The sequence below is a fragment of the Mizuhopecten yessoensis genome, unplaced genomic scaffold (genome assembly GCF_002113885.1).
Source record: "Mizuhopecten yessoensis strain PY_sf001 unplaced genomic scaffold, ASM211388v2 scaffold9973, whole genome shotgun sequence".
Classification (NCBI taxonomy): domain Eukaryota; kingdom Metazoa; phylum Mollusca; class Bivalvia; order Pectinida; family Pectinidae; genus Mizuhopecten; species Mizuhopecten yessoensis.
Genome location: NW_018408315.1, coordinates 259085 through 277446, shown reverse-complemented (window position 1 = coordinate 277446; position 18362 = coordinate 259085). Strand labels below are relative to the sequence as shown.

Below are 18362 nucleotides of genomic sequence, written 5' to 3'. Positions count from 1 at the left end.
GTCAATATACCCACAGTAAGTGTAATGTACAGTCTGTTCAATGTAACAGCCTGCTGATACAACTTTTATTTTGCTGAGCTGGTTATATTTATATATATGACTTATTCAGGGTCAAATATGTGTATGACTCGAGGGGCCTTCAAACCACAAGACTAAAGCTGGGAAATGCACAAAGATTATCCTATATATGATTGTTAGGTTCTTAACAAGACTTAACAGTACAGCAATATAGGGCAATTTCTTTTTAAGCCACAGGAGTGCTGCAGGGCTCTGCTTTTGACACCTGCTTAAGAGAATGCCTTAAGTAAATATTATTATTTACTGAAACAATACAGTGTTATTTACATTCAGGTGGAATTCCTTTACAAAATAAAATACTGTAACATTTTGTATATAGAATAAATTTCATGTGTTCAGTTCTTTGCTTATGGTCTGTACAAATGATTAAATCTAACATGTACAAATTTCCTCATGGAAGCACCTGTCGACTGCTGTACACATCTTGTAGCTGATAAGAAATACACAATAACTCCAGAATGTTGTGTGCCATGTACATACCGTATATATCCGGTAATAAGCCCATGCCTGGTGATAAGCCCATCCATATCTAAAGCAAGTCAGTAGAATACCAACAAAATCTATTTCATTGTCCTATAATAAGCCCTCCACCCCAATTTGAGTCGGAGATCAGGTGTTTGTCTCCTGGGCTTATTGCAGAATAATTAGGGTAATAGTAGAATATTACCTTGACCCTTCCTATGACATGAATCTGGACAGGGTCAATTGCAATTAGTGACCAGATAGCTCAGTTAGTTGAGCATTTTCAGTCTCTAAACTTTTAAAATCTTTTCTAGCTTAAAGTATTTTTTCCATTTTGTCTTAAATTGTTGTATGTTGCCATTAAAAGTGTGTACTTGACAAGGATATCCAAACCTGGGTTGTAAATGGCAGTCTCTTTGAAAGCCAAAAGGACAGAGGACACACGATGTAAGGATTAGGTCAGTTTAAAGAAAATGATGGACCTCACTGATTTGATATCCTGTATGGAGACAGTTATCAGCTGATAAACTGAGAGAATGTAATACTATAGACTTGCCCCCTTTTCTCTCTGACCATATAAACTATTTTCAATACCAAAACAATAGTTAATTCACGATGTACAACTGTCATCAATACCATTGATGTGATAATGTTGTTATAAGATGGTATTAGTAATGTTTATCTGAGTACTTATAGCCAGACTAATCTTAAGTACATCTATTATGATGTCCGGGTTTAGAGCTGATCTTTAGTACAAATATGCCACCTAATTTCCAGACTGCACCAACACAATGTGTGTCAAGCTCTTCACGCAAGGGGCTTTGACAGTATAGCGGAAAGATTGTAACACAAATCCTTTTAAGTTTACACATGTTAAATACTTCCTGAAAACTTCCCTGAAAATATTCTTAAAACAATGACATTTCTACTTTATAACATTGCTGTTGTCAAGTTCCATCTCATTCCCAATAATTAGATTGTCATGTTCTATGTTATATGGGGTTTCCAAGTATGAAAATTGTGAAACTCTGGTCAGCTTAGAACTGAAACCCCCTGAACCTGCTAGTCCACACATGAACACACACAGGGTCAACCATGTAATACCCACCCACAACCGATGTGTGCTATGTAGGGAGCCCATCCACAGAACTCTACAGAAGTGTTACCTCCCAGCTATATGGGTGTGGTTCAGTTGTATAGAATCTCAATGGCGGGTTTCTGGTTGAAAAGTGTTCTACATCCAAAACAGATCCATAAATCCACTGCAGAATAGAATTGTTTCCCTGAAAAACAGTACATTACTATGATTGCTACACCTACCAAGGGTATTTTCCAGCAAGCTCATCACTTTACTTCCATGAAGGGTGGGGTCTACAAGCGATTCCTCACCAAGTACCTAGTACCCTGTACTGACTGTAGTATCTCTGTGGGGACTCTAACAGTGGGTTGGAGCTGTGTGATGTTGCATATAACCATCCCCCTGGCTCTGTGATGTATAACTTGATGGACAGCTGTCCCAGATCTAATGATGGATTCAGATACCACTTATACAGTGCAGGGTTCCTTTACACAGACACAAAATGTATGGTCAGCTTAAGCAAATAGAAATAAATTATATTTTTATCATTTTATCGTAACAAATCACAATACAGTATTTTGCCGTTTCAGTTTTGAAGTTAAAACAGGAAATACAAATATTTTGCACATACACATTTCACAAAAAAAGTATATAGATTGCAGTTTTTGAAATAAAATGAATATCTAACCATACATTGTGTGACTGATCAAACAGCCATTCTGCATGTAAACACACTTCCCTACAATAATTACACTGAGGTATATGGTAGAAGTAGTCTCCCTTAGTTCTATGTAATACATACATAGCTGTAATTAAGGTGTCACTGTACAAATGATGGATTCCTTCTCAGGAAGACAAATCATCACCTCCTCCTCCCTCTTTGTGTTATATTTATGGATGCTTATATCATAAATTCTTTTCTGGACTTTTGTTTTATTTTCCTGGTAAACACATTCCTTTTATTGTAGTAATTTCCTATCTAACCAGCAAGCTATCATTGAAATGACTAATGAAAACACTATATACCACAGAATTAATATTAGATATGTATATTTTTTCTTAAACAATAACATTTTTTTTTTGCAATATTTCAGAAACATGTCATTTTTAAAAGCTCCTTATGTCTCATCTGGTCCCCTCTAGCCTTACTTCCTAATCCTACCTGCGTCCCTATTATTTCTATCCCTGCACTGTGGGATCTTACCCTGATTAACCTGATTGCCATATCAGCCTTCAAGTTCATACCTAAGATATTCATAATTGCAATAAACTTAAAAATATAGTTTAAATAACTACAATTCAGATTTTTTTCATTTGATACTGCATTTCTACAGTAATAAGAAAAACATGAATATGTAAGATATGTGTAAGGATGTTCTCATCCAATATAGCAGCCCTGTATGTTTTACTACATTTTAAACACATCTGTTTGTTCGCATGACAGCACAAAAGCATACTTACTCGCTGTAAACAAGGTATGGTATGTATGCACTCATGGGAAAGTGAGGATTGCTCACAGTCATATATATATTTGGGCAAAAAATTACACAGACATCTAGCCTATTGACGAGCAAGGTCATGATATTAGATTCTCAAGGTCACAGTTAAATCATTACGAAGAACTGCATATACATGTATATGATTTACAAGATAATATATCAGGATTTTATGAACTATTGTAATATCATTCCTGTTTTTATGTTGAGGGGTGTGGTCCAGTTTTAATATAGCACTTTTTAATCACACATTTGTATTTTATTTATCACAAACTGGTTTTGCATTGTTTTTGGACAGGAATGGTTATTGTTTAGAGTAACATAAAATCTACCAATGAAGGTGGTTTACACTTAAGAGTTAAATTTCAGGGTAGAAACATTGTTAAGACAAAGGCATTTAGCCACTTCTTTACTGTCTGAATCTGTTATATTATGTTCATTTCATATGTCACAAGGTTGTACCCACCCCTCCCCCCCTCCCTACCCCAACTCTCCTAATATATCCTTGACAAAGGTGTTTATTTCGTATCCCCCCACCCCCTTTCATCAATATTCTTCACAAAGGTAGTATCCTTGACAATTGACAAAGGTATTTATTTCAATACGTCAGAACAGTGTATTCTCCCTCTCTTCATTGTTGTTGCCTTGTTGTTTTTCAATACATGTAGTATTGAAATTCTTGAAATTTTTACGTGCTCCTTTTTCCATTTTTTATGTACGACAAAAAAATCTTACATTCAACTTCAAAACCATCATAAAAGCTTCACACAACTATTTTATCATTCAAAGCAGAGAGTATTTGTGTGTTTTTTTAGCTGCTGAGTGACATTTATATAACTTATATACTTCTCAGCTGATATTACCTCAGATATCCAGCGAATACTTTAAACGGCAACATAGTGTAGAGTAAGATTTGTCTGACAATGAGCCAGATGACATTTCGTTATTCACACCAGCAAATTGAAAAAGCCTCTGAAGTATATGATAAAATGCAACACTTTTCTCAATCTGTAAAGGATTTTCTTTCTGTATATTGGTCAATATACAATAAAAAAGCAACAGAGCAACGAAGACACAGATTCAAACTTCAAACCTCTGAATTCTTAAGACAGAACCACCACTGCCAGCCATCCTTAAGTCCCCCTTTACACCTCTCTCTTTATTTTAGGTTTTCACCCCTGATGACAATATTTGCAAACTGCTATTCACGTATCCCCTTTCTATAAGCACAAACAAAGTTCTCAAATAAAATATAATGAATTCTTGCACAGTCAACATCCGGCAATGATCGGCTGAATAATTCAGTTCTAAAATCTGCCATCACAGCTTGTTCTGGGAGTGAATTAAAAATTAATGATGCATGTCCAAAAAGCTCTTTAAAAAGCAATCAGAAATAATCCTTACACAGCCAAAAGAGATCAAGGTACATTTTAAATTGAGAAATCTACACCTCCTACGTTGTCGATAGTAATGTTCTCAGCTTTTACATCAGTACAAAGTGATAGGTAAAATTAATGCTAAGGACAATTTCATTGCAAATAGTTAAAATTTGATTTATAAGTAAATAATGCCTTAGAGCACCAATCAGAATTTTTGAAGCTTGTTAGTAACATGATTTTTTGAAGCTTGTTAGTAACATGAATTTTTGATCATCCATGTTTTGATATATAGAACTACAGGTGGTACATACAAATACTCAAAACATTTTTACATCAGAAGAAGGGATCATACAAATCAAATACATCAGGGCATTTTTATATTTGGATCACAATATAAAATGATAAAATATAGCATTAAAATGACACATCAGATATGGGGGTCAGCGACAATGCTTCAAGTATCCTACAGTAATGTACCAGCAGGTTCTGTCTGCCATATAAGATATCACCACTCAATAAAATCATTAATTCTCTAAAATTATATTTTAGGATGGCCAATATATAAGGACAATACTGACTTCAATGCCAAAATTTCAATCCAATTCAATTTTTATAGAGTGTATAATTACAACAAGTATTAATTATCCTGACTTAAAAGCTCATTTGAGGAAAGAATTATATGGCAAATTAATCTTGTGTGCTTGCCAAGAATCCCATGATTGGTGTTTTAGTAATGTGGCTAGATTATTGAATATTTAAGAAACTTTTGATTCCACATTCTTATATTCAAAGCCATGATACATTCTGATCAATTCTGCTGTAATTTGAACTAATTTCACACTTTTCTACAATCTCAACCTAATTTAATATCCCTATAATATTTTTGGAATGAGGGTTCATGTAGGTTCAGCCGTCGCATTACACTTCCATGATAATGTAAAAATAACACAATCTGAACAAAAAGGGACAGCTAAGCGTATTCAGTTTCCTTTATTTAGATACTTAGCATGCTATCTAAACCTTTAATGGACCATAATCAATTATTCCAAATCATCTTTGTCTGATCCACAATCATTTCCAGTTCATACCACAATAAATCAGGCATTTGTCACGACCTAGATTTGTCCTGCTTAATCTTGGTCTCCCAATCTCTTGACAACATCATGCAAGACTTACGCAGAGATCATGCATTGTGGGATCACAAGCTAATCAGGGTAACACCCCAGTAAAGCTGTGCCACATAGAATCTACACACACGATCCGTAATAGGAAGATGTGTCCTTTGTGGCGCCGGGTGTCGTCAGCTGGCTGACAAGGTTCAGTGACACTGAGTCAATAACATGTACAGTTGACTGTCACGTCTTTGTAATCAACACACAAGCAGAACACATTTTGTTAGGCAATCAACACCTCGTACACATTTTTTTCATGGAGAAAATTGGCCTGTCAGTTTGTTTGTCAAATTTCTTTTTTACGTGGCTGTAAACCTAGACTGCAAATTTATTTTTGTGCAACACCTGAAATCAATGATTTTAAACATGTGATGCCTGAAAATAGATTAATGTTCCTGAACGTCCTATTAGATAAAACACCAGATCAACTTGACGCATATCAAAACGAACAAAGAAATAATCAAATAATGTTATTTATACAGCAAGAACAACTAAAGTTACAGGAAAAAACATCATTTTGGAGCTTATTTTGTTTGTTTTTGCTTATGTAAAATCTCTGCATGAATTTATTAAAAAAGAAATTTATTCAAATGAATTGCAAACGTACCTGACTGATCATGGTCCTAAAATAGCCTAGCTATAAAGCATATTGATTATGTTACATGCATGCTGCCCACACCAGTCCCCAGCGCACCGCCTCATTATAAACAATTAAAAGTGTCAATATCTTTGAAACTGTTGCAATAAAACCTGAGGGACACATTTTATCTTTTTTAGATGGCAACGGATATATACAACAATGTCATCATATAAAATGGCAAATTAACAAGAGCAATGCTAGACAAGAGACAATGGAAAATATTGCTTTGGTATTGTCACTTATAGCTGCAATGTTTAAATTGGCAAATAGTTTGAAAAACTTTCAAGATGAAAAAAATATTTCTTATTAAGTGAACTGATTGAAGAAAAAATCACTGAGAATTTTTCACCTAGGTAATATATTGATACAGCCAACACTTGCACAAGCACAATACAGTGACACACTTGCTATTTACCAAGACATCTGGGTTGAATTCCCCAAAGTATTTAGTCACCTGCCCGACCACATGGGGTTTCACTCACGCATTTAGACCGGGCCAGATCAAGAATGAGTATATAAGATGGAAGATTTTGTTTTCGTTATTGTTGTAAAATATGTAAAATTGACATAAAATTACAGAAATACTCTCACAATATACATACTTACACAACCAGTATACTTATATGGCTAATATATTCACACAGCTAATAAAAAACCTAGAAAGTACATTATTGATTCTATGACTTTCTAAGGTAACAGGTTGCATAAGTATGACCTGAACTGGTTAGCACTGTGACATTTATATATCGAGGTCCATCTCCCGGATAATGGCCCGATACAACCAAATTGTACATGGTACATCTGTATTATTTTAAATCACTAGTTTAGGTACTAAATATGGCTAAGGTTCCAGAATGTTTTCTGACAAAACGGGTATTTTAACAACTAGCGTATAACACTGACCATCACAGAGTTTGAAATGTTATTCTTTTTGGATGATATTTAAAAAAATATACCCCTATGAGGAACAGTGGTGTTGTCATGTTACCATTTTTTGAACTGTCTCCCCTTATCTGTTCAAGATACCTCTGTGACCTCCAAGCGTATGACGTCATAAACTAAGGTATGACAGATAGCACATGGAAAGAAACCATACGTTAGCATCACAAGCACAATGAAATATGTGTAAATCAGGAAAAAGAACAAACTAAAAGTGCACTTATAACCACTGTTTTCAAACATATTGCAATGACTGATATGGTAAGATAAAACGATCATATATTATGTCGCAAGTATATCACAGAAATCTCAGGTATATCACAGAAATCTCAACTCTTGGGATTCTTGCATGCCTAATCCTTGACTTCAAGCTTCAGGTTAATAAATCTAGACTATTGGGCTGAGATTCTCTGTCATAACTACGGTACTCTCATTGTAATGGACAATTCTAGTAGTTTTCTGATATAGCATTAAGGAGCAGTGAATTGTCTTCACAATTTAGCATTCAGGGAGCAGTGATTGTTTATAATATAAAAAAGGAGCCATTTCGTGTTTACAACAGAACACTGAGGAACAGGAGTGTCTTCCAATAATGGCAAACAACAAATTGCCCAAAGCAAAAATACTAAAACCACAGATGGAAAGCCATGGCCCTGAAGAAAGCTGGACATTATAAAAGTGATTGTCCCCCTTCAGGCACTCCAGACCTCCAATAAATACAGCATGTTCGATGAGCCAGCTGAGTGAGGGATATTAAACTCCCCAGATCCAATGCTCATAAGAAGGTTTAATGATTATTGATGCCATCTAGTATCTGTACTTCCCTCACAAGGTAGCAGCAAGACAAATATAGCTCAATGTCCAAGTGGCCCAGATAAAAAAGCTATCTTCGACCTGAGAGCGGAACTTAACACCAGTATGTTGTATTGCATTGTTGATGGGAACACATTCTGCTCCTTTGTATGAAGTACAGCTATACCTTATCAAATCTTGTGAATGTTCCCCGGAGAGAAACTTTGTTGTGGTCATTGTCCATTCTAAAACAAATTCATCAAAGTCTTTGATGAATTTGTTTTTAGAATGGACAATGACCACAACACGCATAATTGACCAGTATATATAGAAAACAGATATAAGAACAGTAATACAAACAATCTCAAATCATATCAACAATGGAGTGGTCAGAACTGGTCAGCGTAAGTCTGACCTTCACTGCCATTCTCTCGCCTAACCTCCTCAAAAACATATATAAGAAAAGAAATAAGGAACAAATGAACAGTTATACTTATAGGTAATACATCCATGTATTGCAGCCAAAATATCTTTTCCAGTTGCTAGAACATTCTAAATTGCTATATCTTAGCCAAAGGGGTGTGGCATGTACTGGGCCCGGGTGCCACACATGTCTGTGTTGTATAAAGACCTGTGCTACACTCCTTTGATTTGTGTCCAGTCAATTGACCCTCTTGTTTTTCTAAAAGCAATTTTGTCCCATGTTGAATTCACACCTGCATTTTTTTTAAATAATAAATATACAGATAATAATTTAGCCAACCACCCTAGGACTCAACCCCTGTTAACTACCCAAATTACTCAATGGTGAAAAGGGCTAAAATAAAGGGGAAGGGGAACATTTTCAACTCATAGAAAAATGACATTTGTAGATTGAATTGAGTTAAAGGTATGGTTTCTTGTGTGATATCGGTCAAACACAGATGACAGAAGATGCATGTCAACCTCAACAGACCAGACTATTAGTGAAAACCTACGTCTCACCACCATCTGTTTACTTTATGACATAAGCAATATCTGCCTTTACAACAGATGTTTGTCGAATCAAGCCCCCCAACATAGGAAACGGGTTACCTGATATTATAGGTGGATGTGAAATAAGACACATTGACTATGGGCGTCAATTGTGTGTGAAATAGGGTATAAAATATTACAATGATACCCCAATGTAACAACAGGAGGGAACCTATAAAACACTGCAGGACTGGAGAATCTCATACCTGGAGCCCTGACACCTGACATTCCGAACCCACCTATATCTTGACACAAGTATTTTCCTGTTAGCACATTCTGACCTACATTTTAATGTTTATTCATTTTACATTCAAGCAAAAACTAATTATTTATCATACTTTAAGTTTGACATTTTTTGTTTTGTTTCCATTTAAAATTCTACCTAGATGCTAAGGAGAACTTTCAGTCACTAACTTTTGTGAAAAACTGAAACCATCATAGTCTACACATCCAGATATGTAGCGGTGACGAATACAAAATTATACATGGTCCCAAATCATCACATGACCTCAACTAAAAGGTTAGCATGACAAGTACGCGTAGCAATGTCATAAATAATGTACCGTAACTGACACAGGAACTCATTAAAACATCTTACATAGTTATACACATATCTACAGTGTGATAGAGCAACATCTACCAGGTATTGAAGTAAACATCTACCAGGTATTGAAGTAAACATCTACCAGGTATTGAAGTAAACATCTACCAGGTATTGAAGTAAACATCTACCAGGTATTGAAGTAAACATCTACCAGGTATTGAAGTAAACATCTACCAGGTATTGAAGTAAACATCTACCAGGTATTGAAGTAAACATCTACCAGGTATTGAAGTAAACATCTACCAGGTATTGAAGTAAACATCTACCAGGTATTGAAGTAAACATCTACCAGGTATTGAAGTAAACATCTACCAGGTATTGAAGTAAACATCTACCAGGTATTGAAGTAAACATCTACCAGGTATTGAAGTAAACATCTACCAGGTATTGAAGTAAACATCTACCAGGTATTGAAGTAAACAAAGGAGTATGTCTAATGTCGAGGTCAATGGCACCTAGTTTCAGTGTCACTATAAGATAGGTTATATCCTAACAAACCAGCACATACTTGCCATGTCCTCCTATTTTTGAAGCAACTACCAATTGTTATCCTTACTTATGGCTTTTAAAGTCAGCAGTTAGTTCCCTCAATTATACCTTTTGCTTAAACTTAATTACAATGTAATTCTGGAACTATGATAACTTATGAAATTTTGAAAGATGAACAAGTACGCTGAATGCATACACAAATCTTCCTAAAGGGTAGGTAAAAACTATTGTGTCCACAAGGCTTTCATTAAGCAATAAAAACAAGCCTCTTAGGTAAGAATATTTCCAATAAATCCAAAATTGCCATTAATATGTTGCTGTCTCCTTTGGAGTGACAAACTTGTTATGTGTACCTGAACAGGTATATCATATCCAATTAGATGCAGGTAATGATAGTGATATCTTATATGTCATTATTTTCTACCTGAGTATCTTAAGCTTGTTTTCACTCGGATGACAAAATAAACAAGTTCAAAATGGAAACCTACACCGTTTATTTCACCTGAGGACAATATCAAGCTTAGCTAGTTTACAAACTTCTAACCAATTGGACTCTGGGAATTAGACATTCACAAGGTAACCAGACATTAAACAAGATGGCAAGGTAACTTTTTACCTGAGGATTCATCTCACCTGGTGAGCCTTAATTCACAGATTTTAATTTCTCGAGTCAATGAATTTACCTTTCATGGCGACTGGAGCTAAGAAAGGCGTATCTCAGGTTATAAAACTGTTGTAACATTCCCACGCAATGGATTTTTTACACCTCACCTTTAACTACACCCCGCTTACATGTCGGAAATCCTTCGCCTATGTTACCAGTATGACCTCTGAGTACTATGCAATACTGACAATTGTACTATCAGGTATTGAGCCATAAACATGCACATATTTAACTTACCAAGTCTAATGAAACCAGTAAACGGCACACATAACCAGGAATTAAATCTTTCCAGTATCGTAAATTAGGCAGCAAGTAAGTGGAAATTTCTTTGATGTTTGAATAATAGAAAACTAGGGGGTTGTCTTACTGCCTAAAAGGTAACAGTACTTACAATGGGACATGCTGACCTTACCTTATCTCGTTAAGGTCCTGACAATGACTGTTATAACCCTGACTAATACAGTCAACATAGCTATAAAAACGGGTACCAGCATTTTCAATGGTACACAATTCTCTAAAGCACTGCATTATGTTTATAATCAACTTGATATTTTGTCATTTACTTTTTAAAGCAAATCCAATGTATTCTAATTTTTAGGAACACCAAATTTTGAATTCAAACATATATTTCATGAATTTGTTACTGTACCATGTAATTCTTGAATTTATCTACTGTACAGACAAGTATTATAATCTGACCCCATTTCAAAATCTAACTAAGCCAATTTAAATGTCTCAAACACAAAACTGAAAGACACAAGTAGACCACAACTCAGCATGATGGGTAAAATTACTGTTATTATTGATCTGGTTCAGATCAATCAAACAATGGGAAACATCTCCACTGTATGGTACGGGCTGTTTCCTGTTCTCAGTGACATCGAAACGATTTCAGGACCAGTTAGAGAATAAGGTCGGGTAATTCTAACTGACACAGACTCTCTCCTTAGTGTCGCTCAGTCATATCTACTTGACACAATTATTCCTTTTTCTCTTTTTTTTTTGTCAAGAAAAATCCATCTAATTAATTTCCGGGTGTCTGTAGAGTTTGTGTTCATCATGTAATTACTGTCAGTGGAGCTGTGAAAAATGTCTGTACACTCGACAATGATACCGAACATTTCCATATTTCCCAATGTCTGATCAATGCTGGAAAATTCTGTCCCCAATGAAAAAACTGATTTCAGACTTAAATGAAACAATCTATAACTTCATTATTTGAAATAGATATAGCAATATGATTCTTTATGTAATAGTTTATTTTCTAGAAAAAATTGAAAAGATATGACAAAAGTTCCATGTCAAAAACTAGAAAAAAAACAAGATGACAAGACTTGATTGTAACGTCTACTGAATCTCCTGATTGATGAAATGGGAATACAGAAAATGGCTGACAATCACACAGGCAGGATCTGGAGGACAACTCGCAGCTTGAATGGTTTTAAGCCTATTCCCTGAAGTGACATATAGGATTCTAATATATTGATATTTCTTTATAATAAAGTGTGAAGGCCACCTCTAATATGCAGCACAAATTAAGATCCTTGTGACGCTGATCCGAAAGTGAATACAACACCTAAAGATCACCGACATGCTATAGACTCCAATCAGGCGTTAAAATTAAATTATAGCCATGTTTATTACATGTTCAGTGAAATGTAACAGCTATATATTTTCCTACTCATGCAGAAACAGCCAATATCTATATTGGTTAGAGAGTATGTGGAAACTCCCTGTACTGTCATTTGGAAAGCAAACGTAGCAGATCAACGATCAATTAGAGAGCAAATACAGTTGCCTCCGTTATTATATACGGTACATCTAAACGTTTGGAGGGAGGGGTACAAATTCTTTAGTTTCTGAAGTATGCGGGGGGGGGGGGGGGAGAAGGAGAAGTAAAAATCTGATATTGTCTAAAGTATTGTGGGGGGGGTACAAGACAGAGATTGTCGGAAGTATGGAGGGAGGTAAACATTGCACTCATTCTGAAGTATTGATGGTCAAGGTGTGAATCCCACTCTGAAGTATTTAGGCTCAATGTACCCGTTGCTCTGTCTTTTTTCATACGGTTCAGCTATTAATATATGGCTTCAGCAGCCATCCTAAAACATCATAAAGTTACTTGCCTTAGTAGGCTGTATTTAAGTCGCACAGAGATCAACACATCTATAAACTATACTCAAACAGTCAGTATGCATTGTAGAGTATAGGCTATCCCCTTTACTCCCGCTTCGGCTGCTGTCAGCCATCCACTTTAGTGTCACATTAGAGTCATTATCATATTATACCTGTCACACAACTGATTTAACCGGCTGTGTCATTACCCCTCCAATCATTACAAACTATAAAAACAATGATTTATGGCCTGACCCAAATGTCCTTCATTTACTACTGTAGTGTTTTTGTGCCGTCAAATAAAAAATCCTGCGATTTTATGTTTTCATTTCATTAACTGGTGCATGAAATACAAGCTAACAGCCTATATTGATTATATATTACATTCATGATTAGTTACAATGACTTTGTAATGCTGCAGTTACTAATGATGTATATATTTCAAAGGGAGGAAAACCTTTCAAGGTAAAAACACAATGAACTGTTTTTGTTCCACACCTGTATATTGTTTCACTTTGGAAACTGATATGGTGAAATACTTTGATTGATTTTCCCGGAATTCCATTCATAATCTAGGTCAAAAGTGTTGAATCACATTAATCAATTGGTTTTACATTGAGACAAAAAATGAAGGTCAACAGTTTTTTTCTAGCTAAATCATTCATACATTTCCTTTTTATCATATTTCATAGGTACAGCATGCTACAAACCAACAATATTGTCAATTACCAAACCATGAGGGTACAGGATCCTTCTATCAACTACTTCCATTGATACTGTAACTTCATCTGACATTATTTCAAGGTGTTCACCTCAAATTCACATACCTCAGGTACTGTACTAAGATTTTCAATATCTAATGTTGCCGCATCAAGCACTTATTGGGTATTGAAAGTCTGACCAATGTAACAGAGAATCAATTAGCCTACCCCTCATACATGTAGCAACCTTGTACTTCATTCAACACATCAAACACATACAAATGTTTATTAAAGTGAGAAGTTAGGGTTATCATTGTTTATTACACTGAAAGCCAAAAACCACAGAAAAATTGGCAAAAATATGTTTCAACATGAATGCAGTTGGTATTGCCACACACAAACCCTTGGGCTGACATCCTTATGGGAAAGGCTGACGAAAGATCTATGGATACAGATCTCTAGTGTGCCTGGTCAACATCAATCTACAATGCACTTACTCATTAGTAAATTACCTCCCTTTGCAGTAGTTCTCCTCAGTCTCATTAGGGCTGGTAATGAATTAACTACTCTAATGATATTGACTCTTGGTGTTGCAGCACAACGCTTTTTATCGTGTTTTCCTCCATCTATTATTTATAAGAATGACCATAGCTGTAGGCTGTTACAAATTAAGTGTTCATTAAGAAGCTGCAGGGAATACAAACACAATTACAGGATGTGAGAATCCCACCAAATGTCCAAACATTCGTAGGTATAAAAGATGGCTTGTTAGGATGCTTTGAAAGCAGACTGCAGGTGGTGCACTCACCCCTACTGTAAAACATAGCTGTATAATTATATAGATCTCAAGCTACAGTGTCTTAATTCATATATATTTTACATACATGTGATGATGATCAACTTCAGAACACAGTACAGTCGGGAGATTTCTCTTTCACTGGTTAGGGAGATTGGGTTTGTGGTAGGGAGATTTCTCTCTCACTGGTAGGGAGATTGGGTTTGGGTTACGGAGATTTTCATCGTAAGCAAGAATCAAAATAATAGATTTGCTTTTATGTTAAAAATATTCATAAATAAAGACCAGTTCATAAAATTAACACTGATGCATTGTTCGCTTAACAGAAGACACTCACTTGCTGGTGTTTATAGACTGTTGGAAGATTCTGGGGTGGCGGTACATCATAACGTTCCACTCTTATGATGTCTTGTGGCGCTTAATCTATAGGCCGCACCTTTACTCATAAAAAATGCTATCTGAAAATATTTTAATCCTAAAATATGTTAAATAAACTTTCGGCCATCCAAGAGATGAGCCACTGTTCTGCCAATACCTTGTGTCATTTTCTCTGAGTAAACAAAGCTTGCTGTCCTGTAAGGAGGTGTGAGGGTTTAATATCTATAGAAGTGCAGTGTAAAAAGGTTGTTTTTGTTTGAACTCAGGTATCATCTAGACAGACTTGTCTATCAAATACACTCCGGCCATCATACACTCCAATGATTAGTCACGATTGACCTTGGATGATAATTTAAAATTTTAGCGGGCTTGTGTTTGTACCTACAGAAAAAATGTCATCAATTTCCCTAAAATGTTGGACATGAAAAGATGTACGTGCTTTGAATCGCGTTGTGAAATCTTTCTCAGGTAAAAAGGTTGGTTAAAACCACACAAACCTGACTTATACCCTTCTCAGTGTGTGACTCAACATCTAAAAAATGAAATGTATTTGTGTACTAAGATATCTCATAAGCTGCTATGGTAACCAGCAGTTATAATAGTGACAGAGTGAACTTTCAGGGTAATACAAGTTATTCTTTCCTTGGACGCTTCTGGGGGCCTCGCAACCGCAGATGCAGGTCAAAGTGTGTCATAGGAATGTCTTGTGTGGAAAACCGAGAACAATCTGAATATTATTGTACATCTTTTGATCTGTTTCTTTATCTTGATGAACAAGATGTTACCTATATGTATCAATCATTTTAAGTACCAGCATTTAACAAACTTTTGTATCCCTGGACACTTAACATATTATTTCAGTCTAAAAGCTGGCCAATTTACACAGCAGTATAGTGATCTGAATCAGAGATAAACTTTAAAATGATGAGTAACGCATATGTGTCGTGAAATTTTGATGTACATATCTTTACTCTGAACCAGATACATGTATAAAAGTTATGGAAATATATGTATAACCTTGTTAGGGATTATATAACATGTAAAAATATTCTGTATGACAGTGCATATAGAATATCCATGTCGGGTTAGGAGTATGTCCAAATATGGATCCTGCTCTGTGACTTATCTATCCTTCCAGATTAATTTATACAACTTCGTTCTCACACTTATATGTTGCAGTGATCAATGATTTTCAGAGCTTCAATAAAGTTCATGTTCCCATGATTTTCATCTTAATATATGCATCCCTGACAAACGGATTTCAGACTCAGTCTCTGAACGATGTTACTTTTTGGTTTGTTTATTTCATCTCAATTATTAATAATTTTTCATTAAACTTTCACAAGGAATTATTTTCTTTTCAGATATGGTATATAAAAGCTATTGCCATGCTGACATCAATACGTGATGAACATCTAATCTAATTGTGATGGAAATGCTTTTATGAAGACTTCATATACTTTGGTGTAGATGCACTTTAACACTCTCCTTAATATGTGAAGGGCTCAAACAGGACAATATATTCATTGTGTATTACGACAGTCGCAAAAGTCTTAAACAAACTTAGTATGAGTCATCATTTGAAATTTTTTAAACTTTTTATGCATTAGCTGACTTACTTGGAACGAAGTCTAGATGAGGTACTATTTATGTATCTACAGGCAGATATTCAAGTTTTATCATGAACATTTGTAATTGTTATGCAATATCTAAAGCAATATGATTGCAAGCTATCCTGCATGTATGTGGTATAGAGTTAAATGTCTTTCTGACAAATAATGTTAAAACTTTTAATTCTTTCTGATTAAAATGCTGAGCATGCATGTTATTTTAAATGTAGTACATTGGACATGTTATCTACGAAATTTGTTGAACTTTGAATATTTAGGATGTTAATCTCACAGTTATCAGATTTAACATTTTCCAAACTTCGTTTTTAATCCTCAGACATTTGCACTTGAGGAGAATATAAAATCTTGTCTACTGAATTATCAGGATGTTTTATTACAATTTGCATGCATAATATATCCTACTTTAGAATTTGAATTTAAGTTTACCCCGTCCTACTTCACTGTTAAGTTCCGAAGGACCACACTGTTCCACGCCCAACACATTGCATAAATAAAAATAGAAATTCAAAAATGTCTGGCGTAAAGTTTAAACAGATATACATACCTGTTGTCTAGTCAGAAGAGTGAAGCATTGTTACACATTTTATCAATAATTCTATGGCAGTTTAACATATGGTATATTTCAAAGCCTGTTTCCTGTGTCTGCGGTATGACAGAGGTGTTTATTCCTGTGTCTGTGGTATTACAGTGGTGTTTATTTAGTGTCGTTTATACTTGTTTTCTGTGATATCTTCACAAATCCCATGGAAAAAAGCAAATAAAATAGGAAATTTACTAAACAAAAATCTAAGACATAAAAATTGCATTAAAAAACATAATTTAAATATCTTGCAAAATGGTTGATTCAATTAAGTCAAAATGCACCTTTCTGCAGCATCTTAAATTGCAGACCCATTAAATGTTTGTGATCACATAATGGGCGTCTCTTCGATCAGATCAAAGTACCTGAGCACTTAAGAAATAAACGGCTGGTTATGAAGTGATGGGATGACTGGTTGACTACATGCAGAACGAGTTGGAGCCTGGTTTCGATTTTAAATTGTACAAACAGACTGTCACTTACATTACACTAAAGAAACCAAAAACATATTTACACAAGCCGACTCTTACGTAATTCTCAGGCCTTGCCATTTACTGACATGTAAAACACCTGCTGCATGACAACACCATGCGCGGCTTTATTGACAATTTTGAAATATAAATTATGCAAATTTCTTTCATTTTTTATAAAAAAAAATAACACCAACCTTGAATTCTGAACTAACTCATAAATAAAACATGTATTCAAATGAAGTAGAGATCGTTAGCTCATTTCACAAAATTGACTTCCTCGAACACTGATGTTTTGTAAATTTGTCAAAATGTAAAAGTCTGCAAAGAGAAAACAGCTTTAATATATATGTGATAATTCTGTGAGGCCTTTCATAAAAATCAATTTGCCTCCAGTCGTTTTCTGAGAACCAAAGGTGTGCTATTCAGTCTAATATACGTTACCTATATTTGTGGTCTGTGTAAACCACAGTGTAAGTACATGTAATATGGCTTCTGCCTGGATTATATGAAACAGATGGCAAGCATTGAGAGGAAAGATTGAAAATACATTTACTACGAAACATTCAACAGAACAAGGGTAGATAACTGAACTTAAAAGGGGAGATAACTAATTTGACCCTTTCACTTATAACTAAACTCTAGCTAAGAGAAATTAAGTGTGACTGTTTCACCAAGGGCAGATTACTACACGTGTGGTCACATCATAGTTAGGTCACACTACAATAAATGAAGTGAATCCAAAACAAACATCAATATCAATAATAAGTTTACTGACACACATTCCGGTCCCCATATTTTATCTTGTCTTAACACTCAATGTCTTAGAGGGTTAGCTACCACCTTAACCACAGATAGGAAGGCTATCCAACTCACAAGGAGGT

General features: G+C 35.1%; 1 protein-coding gene across 4 annotated transcripts in view; it reads right to left on the bottom strand.

The window, feature by feature from the left end:
- Nucleotides 1–18362, bottom strand: part of LOC110459127 (band 4.1-like protein 1) — a 131214-nt gene that overhangs the window by 35569 nt on the left and 77283 nt on the right. Inside the window, exon 1 of one of the 4 annotated variants that reach the window (XM_021511228.1) lies at nucleotides 1861–1955. The exons of the other annotated variants lie outside the window; for them this stretch is intronic. The gene's annotated coding sequence lies outside the window, so the exon portion shown is untranslated. Of the gene's footprint in view, nucleotides 1–1860; nucleotides 1956–18362 lie in introns of those variants that run through there. 4 annotated transcript variants of the gene reach the window in all.